Raw genomic sequence first — 11,937 nt, forward strand, 5'->3', positions numbered from 1 at the left:
ACTAGCTGTTTAGTTTACAATTTCTATATCTGTCACTCTTCTTCACCTAATCCAGCTAGGTGGGTATTCTTTAGTATTCCAAGCAATTGTGGAAGCTACACATTGAATCACACTGCAAGTAAGAAGGAAAAAGCCAATATGCACAGTTTATCACTGGAGGTCAGCAACTCCCTCACTAAGTAACACTACTCTAAACTTCACTGCCAATTTTGAACACTCAGCATATCACCATGACAGTTCCAAAGCTTACCCAAAAGTCCATGTAGAAAGAAAACTTCATCTGGAAGGCCTTTTCCACAAGTATTTCCCTCTCACCTCAAGTGGCCAAGGCCAGAGTCTCAAAATATCTCAACATTTATGTTGTTACATTAAGTAAGATTGTGGCAATAGTAATGCTCACTTTATAAACTTAATTGTATTTCCTCACATCCAATGCTGACGACCTATTTAACTCTCCATATCAGCACAACAACAGGAGATGAGCTCCTTAGTCTTTGAAACCAGGCATTTTTCACATTCCTCATGAACAGAGTAGTATTTGCTCCTACATCCTTAAGTCCAAGTCTACTTGTCTTCAAACAGCGCACTGAAAGAAGTAGAACATCCATACGGCCAACATAAAAATGGCATAGGAAAGCATGAAACAGAATAGAAGGTGATGTGTAATAAGGCTAAGTCTTTACAGGGCATTTCAATGTTTGGGTTTGGGTTTTTTTTTTTATTTTGTTTCTTAGATTTTCCACTTCAAAAAAAAATCATTAGATCATCTTTAAAGTGTTTGTTGCAGTACTTTAGAAATCTGGAGAAGTCTCAAATATGTTTGATCCAGAAGATCAAAGAAGATAAGACCAACACAGAATCTGTCCTCTGTCCCACTCATCAACAGTGTCAGTTCTTACAAGCACATAGTGAGTTAGTCTCATATACTCCAACTTTCATTATGCTATTAATCTACTAAATTTTCTTGAGAAGAGTGGTAACTTTGCTCTTAAAGGCTTTTATATCTGCAACTAAAGCTAATTTGAACTAAGGTAAGATATCAATTCAAAACACAAAACTTATTTCAGAGTAACTCTCCGCTCTCCATGAACAGTCAAGACATGGTCAGAAGCTAAAATGGAGTTCTACAGATGAAAATAAAAGTCAATACCAAAAAAGCATCTGTGAGATAAGTATCAAACATGGGGTATCATAAGGAAAAAAAGAGTCATGATATTTCACTCCAAGTGAAATAAGTTATAACCACCTCTCCTTCTCATAATGAATACAGCAAAATAACTGTACTATTTATTTGTAGAAAAGAATCTTATAGTTACTACAAGTATACTTCTTGTTTACAAAAATAATTTTTTAATTAGAACCCACAAAAGTACTTCTGATTTAATTCCAAATTGCCAGACAGCTGTCTGCTAAATTTTCCTCTTGAGCTGCTTGTGCTGGGGTGTGCAAACACCTACAGCTAATGACTAAGAAAAACAGCCCTTCTGTGATTCACTGCAGAGGGGGAGGCAGGGAAGAGGATGAAAAAGCAACAAGTTTAAATGCCACTGTTGATGACAGATAACTAATACAGATTTTTTTTTTTAGAAAGCTTAGAGACAGTCCCTGAAGTGAGACAGGAAGATTCAAGAAACAGGTAAATACAGTTAAGCTCCACATGGGGCATCTACAACACTGGCTGCACTGACTACATGACAAGGCAATCAAACCACCTATTGCTAGTTCCATGCTTCGCTTCTATGGGGATACGGTCCCCCACGTCTCCTGCCTCAAGTCTTGAGGGAACTCAGAAGAGCTTTATTCACCCTCCCACAGCATGCTGGGATCAAGCCAGTGTGAAGTTGGCCACTTATCTCCTATTATATTTTCCAGATAGACTCACCTCAGTGAGAAAGTGCCTTTACCTCTTCCTTCTCTGTCATGTTCAGTTAACCATACTCAAAGTGAGAGTTGGCTTCTATCCCCAAGGAAAGAAACTAGAGTTTGCATAGATCTATGTCCCCTTCAAAACCAGAAGAGTCCCATAGCTGCAGAAGAGCCAACCACAAAGCTGAAAAATCAGAGTAACCTGTTTATAACACTGTCAGGTCAGAGCAAACATTTTCCCTTCCTGTGTCTGTGTTCAGTATTGCTGTACCTTACCAGAGGTGTTTACAGTGCTTGGCATTTCCTGTACTTATCACCTGAAGGAAGTAAACATGCAGTATCCACTGCTGTTCACAAGTTATCCAACCGCCCTGTGCAGGATTTCACCAGCTTGCCAACTGGCATATTGAACTCCTACAAGCTCTGTTCTAGCAGCTCTCCTCACATCTGAGGCCAGAAAACTTCCAAGTAACACTAGCTAACACATTTTTTCTCATTTTATATATGTAATCACAAACCTTTTAATTTTAAGCAATGCTGTTCTTTGAGAAAAACAGTTCTTACTCATCTCTCCAACAATATTTTACTTCCACGGCAGGCAACATGAGCTAGACCCTGGAAACTTTGACCTTGCCCACATACTTAGGTTCCCAACTCCTGTTTCATTTTGTATCTGTCCATATATGATCTTTTGCTTCTGTGCAATAGTCTGAAACCTTAATGCTGAACTTTCAAATTAGACCCTTGGCCCCCTATTCAGGGGAATCAAAACCCACCTGCTTGTCCATGTCCCAGATGACAGCATCATTGCTCGAAACACACTCAGCCATGACTAAAACCTTGCGTCTCCACAAAACTCAACAGTTACAGCATGTTCTTCAAAAGTACTTCCCAGTTAAAAATTAAAGGACTTCACAGAGCTACTATGCTATCCGCTGAAGAAGAACTGAAACTATTTAAATCATTGCTATTGTAGAAAAAGACATCTGCTAGGTCCACTCCCCAAATAGTATGGCATCAGTTTTGTTGCCAGTTATTTTCTTCCCACCACTTCTATTCTCTGCATCCAATGCAGAGCTCCACATCGCTGTCCTGACAGCTGTAAATAGCACACTTCTCCCTGCCTATCAGCTACTGATTAAAATAAGGCTAGTGTAGTTTAGCGTTGGGCCATACCAGGAATAAAGACAACTGACAGGGTAGTTCTTATTATACTTTACTGTACAGAATCTTAATATGGGTATGTACAAAACATACAGCAAGAAAGCAATCATTTCTCTGGTCTCTCTCCCCAAATAGGTTTAGGCTGCACATAGAATCTAAGTAGATTGAGGCCCTAAAGACCTTATTATGTTAAGGAGCAATCCAAATCTCATTTAGAGACTGCTGTTCTCTTCAATCTCCCTATTCATGCAAAGGCACAATCAATTAAAAGCAAATTGCTTCATATGTGAATCCAGGTGGCATAAGCAACTGCTTGCAGAAAGAGAAGTTTAACAACAGTTTACAAGTAATTAGATTAAAAAATCCTCACTCCCCCTCATTTTCCTAACTCCCCGGAAAAATTCCTGCACTAGCTCACACTTGTTTTGAAGCTCCATCAACAATTTTCAGAATCAAAAATAACTCAATCAAATAGATTTTTCTACCTGAAGGCACAGGATTCAAAAAAAACCACAAAACAAAACAAAAAACAACAATCCAAACAAACACACCACCACCACAAATACACCTGGAATTTAACTTCCTGTCAGTAACTGCAAAAAGTCCTCTCCAGCTAAAAAGGCCACAAAAACTTCCAAAGCCCCTTTCCAGTTAATCCAAAGCAACACATTCCTTACCAGAACAGAAATCCCTCTATGCATGAAGCTCCTCAAACTTTCTTCTACAGCCTCTGCTTTTCCATCACAAATAAAAGAGCAAGGATAACAGAATTTTGCATTTCAGCTTCTTCCTAAGTCTAAGCCAAACCAGTTTATTATAACATGAAGCACCTGGGGCAGGACATAAAAAGCACTATACAAATCCCACATGACAAGTGAATTTCAGACCATTATAGTAGCAGCAGAACGGCACACTTCAATAAATATACAGAGGCTCTCAACAGGTTGATTTGGCTTGTCATTTTAAGAGAGCTCCATTGCATGCTACAATAACATTCTAAGAAAAAAAAAAATCAACGTGTGAGCATGCTGCCAACGACACAGGGGAAAAAATGCTATGCAGATCAACGGTAGGGATTTGTATGGGAATTGTTTTATCTCTCCAGGGTTTTATCAGGTCAACTGAGTTGTACTTGAAAATATAAATCCAACTTACTGTAATCCTCTCGAGGTTAAAATCTTGGAGAACTTCCAGACACTTTTGCTCAGAGAAGCTGGTACAGATTTCCAAGGAGTTGCACAAAGCCAGTCAGGCCTGCCTGAGAAAGGAGTGGCAGACACCATTTAGGAGACTCCAGTGCTAACTGGAAAATTACAACCAGAAAGAAAGGGAGGGACATACAGCAAAACAGTCCCCAAAGCTAACTGGAAAGGCAAAGGTATAAGACTAGTAGGAATACTACCTATTGGTACTACTTACAGAAGTACCACCAAAAAGATAAAACACACAAATTACACCCTGAGAAAGCACACTCCATGCCTGTTCCTATAACTAGTGGTCCCACTGGAGAAAAGGAACAACCTGTGTTGTGTAGCAGCCTGTAAACGAATCAGATGAGGACTACACAAGAAAGGGAGCACACAAACATTTCTCATGCATTTTCATTAATCCACTTATCTCAAACCAACTATGAAGACAGACATTATCCAAAACCAGGGGGATACTGCTTCTGATACAGCAACAGACTGCTACATTATGTGCAACTACTCCTTTTCTCAAATCCACCAAACCAGCTATACAGTAACACTCCCATCACGCTTAATTAAATGGGATGTCTTCACTTCCGAAAGGACACAGAAGACATGCATGTCTTCTGCATGGTGACAGCCACAGCAGAGTTTATCACACCAAAATACACATTTTGGAGCCTAGGAGGCAAAAGGGGAGTCGAGAGTAATGTACTTGTTTGTTGCTTGGTGAGTCATTACCACCCAAATCACTGCTTTTTGGCCCAGAAACGTGATGGAGCTTAAAATAAACTCCTATGTACTTGAAAGCCCTACTCTTCCCCTGGCAACACTCTGCTTTCCTCGGGTCTATTGGCATCATTCAAGAGGAAGGACTAACCGAGCTAAATATCACCTTCCCCGCCCGGGAAGGGCAGCTGCCTGGCAGGACCACGCAGTGAGCTACCTCACAAGCCCCTCCGTGCCCCAAGCCAGACGGGGGCGCAGGAGGACCCGGACGCCCCCCCATCTCAGCCCACCCGGGGGTGTCCCGCTCTCCCGCATCCCCGGTCCCGCTCACCCCCTCGCAACGGGGTCGAGCACCACTGCAGGGCGATGCCACCCTGTCCCGCCGGCCTGGGGGTGAGGCCGGGAGCACAGACGGAGGCCCAGGAAAAGAAGAGGCTCGCTTCCACCTAGACAACCGAGACAAGAGCGAACCCCTCTCTTGCAGGCGCGGTGTGGCACGGAGAGCACCGGGGCTAGCGCAGCCCCGCTGCTCGCCCCGCCTCACCCGCGGCCCCGTCCCAGCGAGGAGCGGGAGGCTTCCCCAGTCATTACCCCCTGCTGCCGCCGGCTGCCGCGTTTGAAAGGGCCGCCAGCGCGGCCATGGCGGACTCGCCCGCCCGACGCGCCACGGGGAGGAGCAGGAAGCGGCGGCGCTGCCGCGCTGCAGGAAGCGGGGACCGAGGGGGCGGGGGCGGCACCGCCCTCGCACCGCCCCCAGCGCGGGGCCGGCCCCGGGGGGCGCGGCGGGGAGGGGCCGGGGGGCGCCGACGTCAGCGGGGCGAAAGGAGCAGCCTCTTTTCACTTAAACCGAGGACAAAGGGCGGCCGTGAAGAAAGTCTGGGTTCGGTTCTGGGTTGGCGGGAGTTCGAAAGGCGGTAGAAACGTTTCCACGGCTTTTGCTACCCAAAAAGCAATTTTTTTTTTTTACAGAAGTACTGGGAAGCAGAAATCATCGTTGTGTGACGCTGAAGTACTGTATCAAAGGTGACTGCAGAACACACAGAAATAAATACATGCCCTTTCAGCCCCCGGAGTAGATAAGAGCACATAGATCCCAGTATACACAGGGTGCTCATGTTCTTTTACCCATGCACACTAGAACTTGCATTATCTTTCCTTGTAAGCCTTCACACTCTAGTGCTGGAAAAAGCATCCAAGTGTTAGTCACCTGCCTTAAAGTTTCATCTAAGGTTATATTTCCCTGTAGTGTCTGCATCTTTTTCATCCATACCTACTAAGTTACATTCAGCAAGGATCCGGTGAAGTCCATATCTTGTGCGTTAACTTTAATGGGTGCTGGTTTCTGGAGCCATCACTAGACGAGTGGAGCAAGTAGGCTGTTACATTATAGCCGTCTTTCAAGCTTCCATTACCCTAAAAGGTCTTCTGCTTCGTATCATAAATATTTGTAACTTGTGGTCATAACTATGAGCCAGCTGTCCTCCAGCCTTGGAAAGGCAACATCTTCAATGTAACTAAGGTGCAATAAACGTAAATGATTCATAATTTTTCATCTTGACATTATAATAAATGTGTATTTAGCAGTCTGGAATGACTTTAAACACAATAATGTTCCATGCAGTCTCTCTTTTTCCGTGAAGTTTACCTGACCTCTTTAGTTTTCAGAGGCCTGGAGAGAGACTTCTGCACATACTTGTCTTTAAGCATGGGGTTGTATCTCTGGTGCCAAAACTTCGGCTGATATAAACTGTCACAGCTCTATTGATTTAAATAGGGCCTGTGATTTACACAAGTTGAGGATCTGACTCACAGACCTCAATAGGGCTTCTCACATATTTAAAGGTAATTAAGTGTGTAAATGTTTGCACACTCAGAGCTGATTCACTTAGATTTTTGTCCTAGTAAGAGCAGAGCAAAGGGTAATTTCGTGTAATATTAGGAAACATGAATTCACGATAGAACATGTGACAGTTTTTCAGATGAAACATTGTCCTTTATAACAAATAAGGTTCTGATTTTTTATATTTCAGACCATATTCTACTCTTGTGCCAAAACAACCTTTAAATAAATATTGGAACTCGGTGCACTATATATGTAAGGACAAAAGATTGTGACTATAAATATCTTAATAATCGTATTTAAATACTTGTTCTGATGCTATTTTGTAATACTTAGAGTGCAACTTTTTACAGAATATAAAAATACTGCCTGTGTCATCTGACTCCTTTGATGTACTGCATTAAAATTCCTATGTCTAAGTACATATCATGCAGTCAACTTTATTTCTCTTCTATAAATAGTTTGAAATTAGGTCACTGTTCTTGTAAGGATGGGCTAAGCTTGTACAACTGATTTAAAAGAAATTACCTATATATAAATGTTTTGATTTCTTTCTCATGCTCACTTACAGTGACACCATTCCTTATCTATAATCAGTAATTTTTCTGTCCTGGCATACAAATTCTATGCTGGCAGTTTTTTGTAGAGTTGTTTATAGTGACCCCTGCTGAAAAAGACTAAGACTGACGTTTCTCTAAACCCTTAAAAAGGCATTTACCCAATTATTTCAGAGTTCAGCACAAAAGAAGAAACCAGACGTAAATTCAAATATATAAAATTTGAAACTCCCTAATTTGGATAGTTTTCAGTAAGATTACTTGAATCATACAAGGGCTTTTCCTCTCTTACATGCATAGGATTTACTTTCTAATGCAATGTGATATAATTACAAAGCAAAACAGCATCTTATTTCCTAGATGTAATGCTTGTTCTTTAGGTTATTGTTCTTTGATAAGGGCTAGACTTGACACCAGTAAATCACTGTCTGAACTGCTGCATGTTAGTGTTTTCAGTGCTCCAGTCAGGAAAGCACATGCTTATGTTTATCTCTGTTAAGGATAACAAAACAGTAAAAAAGCAGATTAAAGCATAGGACTAAGTTTAAACACAGATTACCCCTCTGGTTTCAGAAGGACTTAAGTGTCAGCCTATTCCAGTATTGCCCTGAATAGAACGCTTTCTCAAGCTCAGCTTAAAAATTCTTCAGCAGGAGGTTTGTGTATGTGCTCTCCTACAAGAAAAAGATCCACGTGTGCTCTGTGCTGGGGAGAAGCTGTGTAGCCATAGCTAGTGCAGCTGTAAACCTCAGCTAACAAGCTCTGCTAATGGAATGCATGAGCTGCAGCTTCAGCTTCCTAGCAGTCTGCAGACTGGACCAAATAAGTGTATACTTGCTTGCAAAAGAGACTCAGGGTATAACCACAGTAAAATTTCTCATATATATATGTTAGTATAAATGTTATTGTAAAAATATATGTGCCTGATATGTTTGGTTTTTTTAAAGCTGTGTTTAAAGAGTATTATTTAGGCTGCAAAACCAAGAAAAAAGCGCCATGCTTAGAGCTCCTTGTGTAATCTTTATACTGCCCCTTGTGCAAATATTTACTGATGAATGGAGGCATCCCATGGAAAATTGTGAGACTAGCTTAGTGAAATAACCACAAGGAGGCAGAATTAAAATCTGATGAGTAACCTGGATTGTCCCTTTCCCCACTGAGTCCTTCACATTGCATTCTCAGCAACATTCTCATATTACTGGGTGCAATTTTCTACATCTGATAGACAGGTAAAAAATAAATTGAGTGTAGTTTTCCATATCTGATATTACCAGTGAGGACTGAATCCTATGTCTTTTCCACAGTACACATAATTCAACATATAGCCAGTCAAATTTGTCATTTAGTTTAGGAGATGGATTATGGGTCCTAACAGTGGTCTCTTTTTCTGGTATTTGGAAAATTGATGCCACCTGAAATGTCAGGAAGGGAGATGAACCAGTGGGACAATTTGCTGGGTCTTCCTCTCTCCTCTTTGGGAACTGGAGGAAATCTAGCCTTTCACAGTGTTCCCAAAAATTTGCCACTGGGGGCAGATGCTGGATTACTTATGGTATAAGAGTGCAAGCTGGTTCTTGGCCACGTTGCAGGAACGTGCTGAGGGTCGTATGGTCTGTACTCAGGCTTCATAAAGAATGCAATCCATACTCCCGTTTCCTACCTCGGCGCTTTGGCAGCTCATGAGTTAGCTTCTTCTGCAGCCATTACTGCTGCTTTGGTGATGGTGTGAGCTGAACCATGAGATTCTCGTATGTTTTCATCATCTTGGCAGACCGGCAAAAGTTTCCTTAGGAGTGCAACTAGGAAAAGAGAGTCAGTGATTTTTAACAGTCCATTTCTCAACAAAAAGTGACAACGTGTAATGACATAAAGGTATGTGTACATAAAGGAGGCCAGAGAGGCAGGAGAACTCTGCCAGCTCACTTAGCTTGTCAGACACCGGAAGGCCCCAGTCCAGAAGCAGATAACTGCATGAACCTAAGCTAATGAGCACTGCTGAGAAGCAGGGTATGTTAGTTTGGGCATGCTGCCACATTAGCATGACTCTACATCTTCTAGACAGAAGCTAGTGTATGTCTGGGCAGCTCCGAGCATGAGCAGAGTTTGCTTGTATCTGTCTGCACCTGTCTGCATGGCCTCACAGAATAAAAAGCAGTAATTTCCCAATTAACTAGAAAAAGCCTTTTGCAAACAATAAAGATTGAAGAGTATCTGAAAAAAAAAAAAAAAGAAAAAAGAAATGGCTTATTTCAAAGCCTCCTCAATTTGTTTTTGCCTACAAGGCCTAGAAGAACTTGGCCAGTGTTGAGTCTACTTTCTATCTTGACAATAAAAGTGCTTTTTTAGTACCTATTTGGTTTTATCTTCTTCTATTTCTTCCTACCTTATATTTAAATTGAAAGATCTGTGAGCAAGAGACCATCTCACTGCCTCTGTACAAAAAAATACAGTGGGATGGCATCCTCATCTGTGCCTCTGACTCCTAAACACTTGTGTGCCCAGCAGTGATATGAGTGATCTGTACTAAGTAACCATTTGATTTGACACTGTCAATCAGCAGAAGCAGAGGTCTGCCATGAAATAGTTTGCACTGTATTTATATTTTCTACTTGTCAGCTGGGCAAAGCACCAATATTTTTTATTTTGTGTGGTAGTAAGCACTTGTAAGTGGAAAGTCCGGGTCACTGTTACTTTCTCCACTCATCATTGCTCTTGTCAGACAGCTAGATCCTCTCTCTAGCTTATGACCTGCCTATCCAGAAAACTAATGTGACCTTCACCATTGCAGACTATGAGTGCCCCATACAGTATTGATCGTGGTGCTTTCTCAAAATGAGGGTTCTCTATGCTCAGAACCTAAGTTCCACTTGGAAGAAGATCCTGCAACCAACTTTCTTAGTCCAACACCCACCGAATCCACTGATCACTGCTGTGCAATTGCTCTGTATGTGTTTACAGCAGCTGTGCTTTGTGTATGGATGATGCAGGGTCCTTATGATGCAGAGTCCCTACGGACGTGTAGGATGAAGTACCTATTGTCAGAGTGTGTTTGAAGAGCTTCTGAATTGCTCCAGAAAGCACCGGTATTTATCCTCACAGCCTTATTATTTCCCTGTTGTGACGGACGAAAGGACAGACAAATTACATGCCTTGAGCAAATGTAAAGAACCATACCAGCATCTTCAAAATTCGTTGGTATTCCATACATGATCTGTTAACTCTCCATCTGCAGAAAGGAAGATAGTGTAGCTCTTCTTCCAGTTGATCCAGCAACTGTTTTGCAAAATTACTCACAAAGCTTTGTTGCATGCTCATATGTCTATACATAAGGGAATGGAAAAAGCATAAAATCTTGGAAGGAAGCTAAGGGATACAAAAGGATGTTTAGACTGAAGTGTAGACTATTGTTCCTGGGTTACTGCATGCATTTATTTCAAAGAGAAGGTCTGTTCAGAATCAGAAGCAAAGGTGGCTTAGGGATTGATAGAGGGCAATTCTGCTTTTGTAGAGGTCTAATTTCTGTCTATAAGCATGCTCAAGATGATGGAAAATGTTTTTCTAGGCTGCAAGAGTTTTCTGGGAAAAGTCACATTCAGGAGAATCAGAACTAAAGTACTTAAAGTTAGTCCACTGAACTATCAAAACATATTATTCCTGTATTATTATCCCCATAAAAGCACTTTTCCTCTTTATTTTACCTCATAGGTATATGGAGTATATGCCTATCAATTTTCTATATGTAGGACTAGGATGCCTCAAAGGCAAATCAGTTTCCAGTTTCCTCTGCTGACCACGCAGAAGCACCCAGGTCAGGACCTTCAATATTCACCAGGCCACGTGTCTTGTTACACAGGGACAGAATCCATCACTTCTGAAAAGAGGAGATGATGTTGGCAAGTGGAAGGGCCTCAAAATGTGCCCATTATTCCCGTCTGTTCAAATTGCAACTTAAGTGCTTACAAATTGATCAAATGCTTTCAGCAAGCTATGAAAAGGGCTTCATTCTAGGGAACATTATTCTGAATCTCAGACTCAATTTCCTCCTCTGCTACAGATGTCCTGTATGACCTTCGATGAGTGACTCTTTCTGTGCCTCAGTTCCTCGTTGTTAAAATGGGCTACTAATAACATTTCCTAAAACATTCTGTGAGGATAAACAATGACTATGATATGATATGGTCAGGCATTAGCACATAAAGGGAATGGATAAGAATCTCAGATTTTACAGGAATATTCCTGCCAGAAAAATTTTGAGCAGTTCCAATCAGTGTACAGACAGTATCTGATGTCTGCCATGTTCACTATGGGTCAGTTACTGGCATGACAGTTTAAATAAACAATTCTAACCAAGCAACCTGTAGATAATTTTTGAAACAAGAAAATTTATATGTAGTCAAAATGTAGTCATAGTACTAGATATCCTGATACAGATTATCATTTAGAGACATTCTGTCTTTCTCAATCATTATTGACTCTCTTTTCTCATCTTCAAAAGCAAGCTAGTGCTTTAAAATCCAAGAGAGGGCTTTTATGCATGTGGCCAAATCCACACAACTGTAAAGATGAAAATAAGAGTCATATAAGGCCTTTATCA

General features: G+C 41.4%; 1 protein-coding gene across 4 annotated transcripts in view; it reads right to left on the reverse strand.

Annotated features, from left to right (window-relative positions):
* Nucleotides 1-5,632, reverse strand: part of SRBD1 (S1 RNA binding domain 1) — a 123,825-nt gene extending 118,193 nt beyond the window's left edge. For 2 of the 4 annotated variants that reach the window (XM_027723420.2, XM_027723422.2), the window contains exons 1-2: nt 5,538-5,632; nt 4,186-4,288 (exon numbers count right to left, since the gene is read on the reverse strand). The gene's annotated coding sequence lies outside the window, so the exon portion shown is untranslated. Of the gene's footprint in view, nt 1-1,882; nt 2,051-4,185; nt 4,289-5,277; nt 5,378-5,537 lie in introns of those variants that run through there. The other 2 variants (XM_039386968.1, XM_039386967.1) reach the window with 2 other exon arrangements.
* Between the last annotated feature and the right edge of the window lie 6,305 nt (nt 5,633-11,937).

This window comes from Pipra filicauda, unplaced genomic scaffold (assembly GCF_003945595.2).
Source record: "Pipra filicauda isolate LSUMZ 115617 unplaced genomic scaffold, ASM394559v2 scaffold51_size4534324_pilon, whole genome shotgun sequence".
In the NCBI taxonomy this organism is placed as follows: Eukaryota; Metazoa; Chordata; class Aves; order Passeriformes; family Pipridae; genus Pipra; species Pipra filicauda.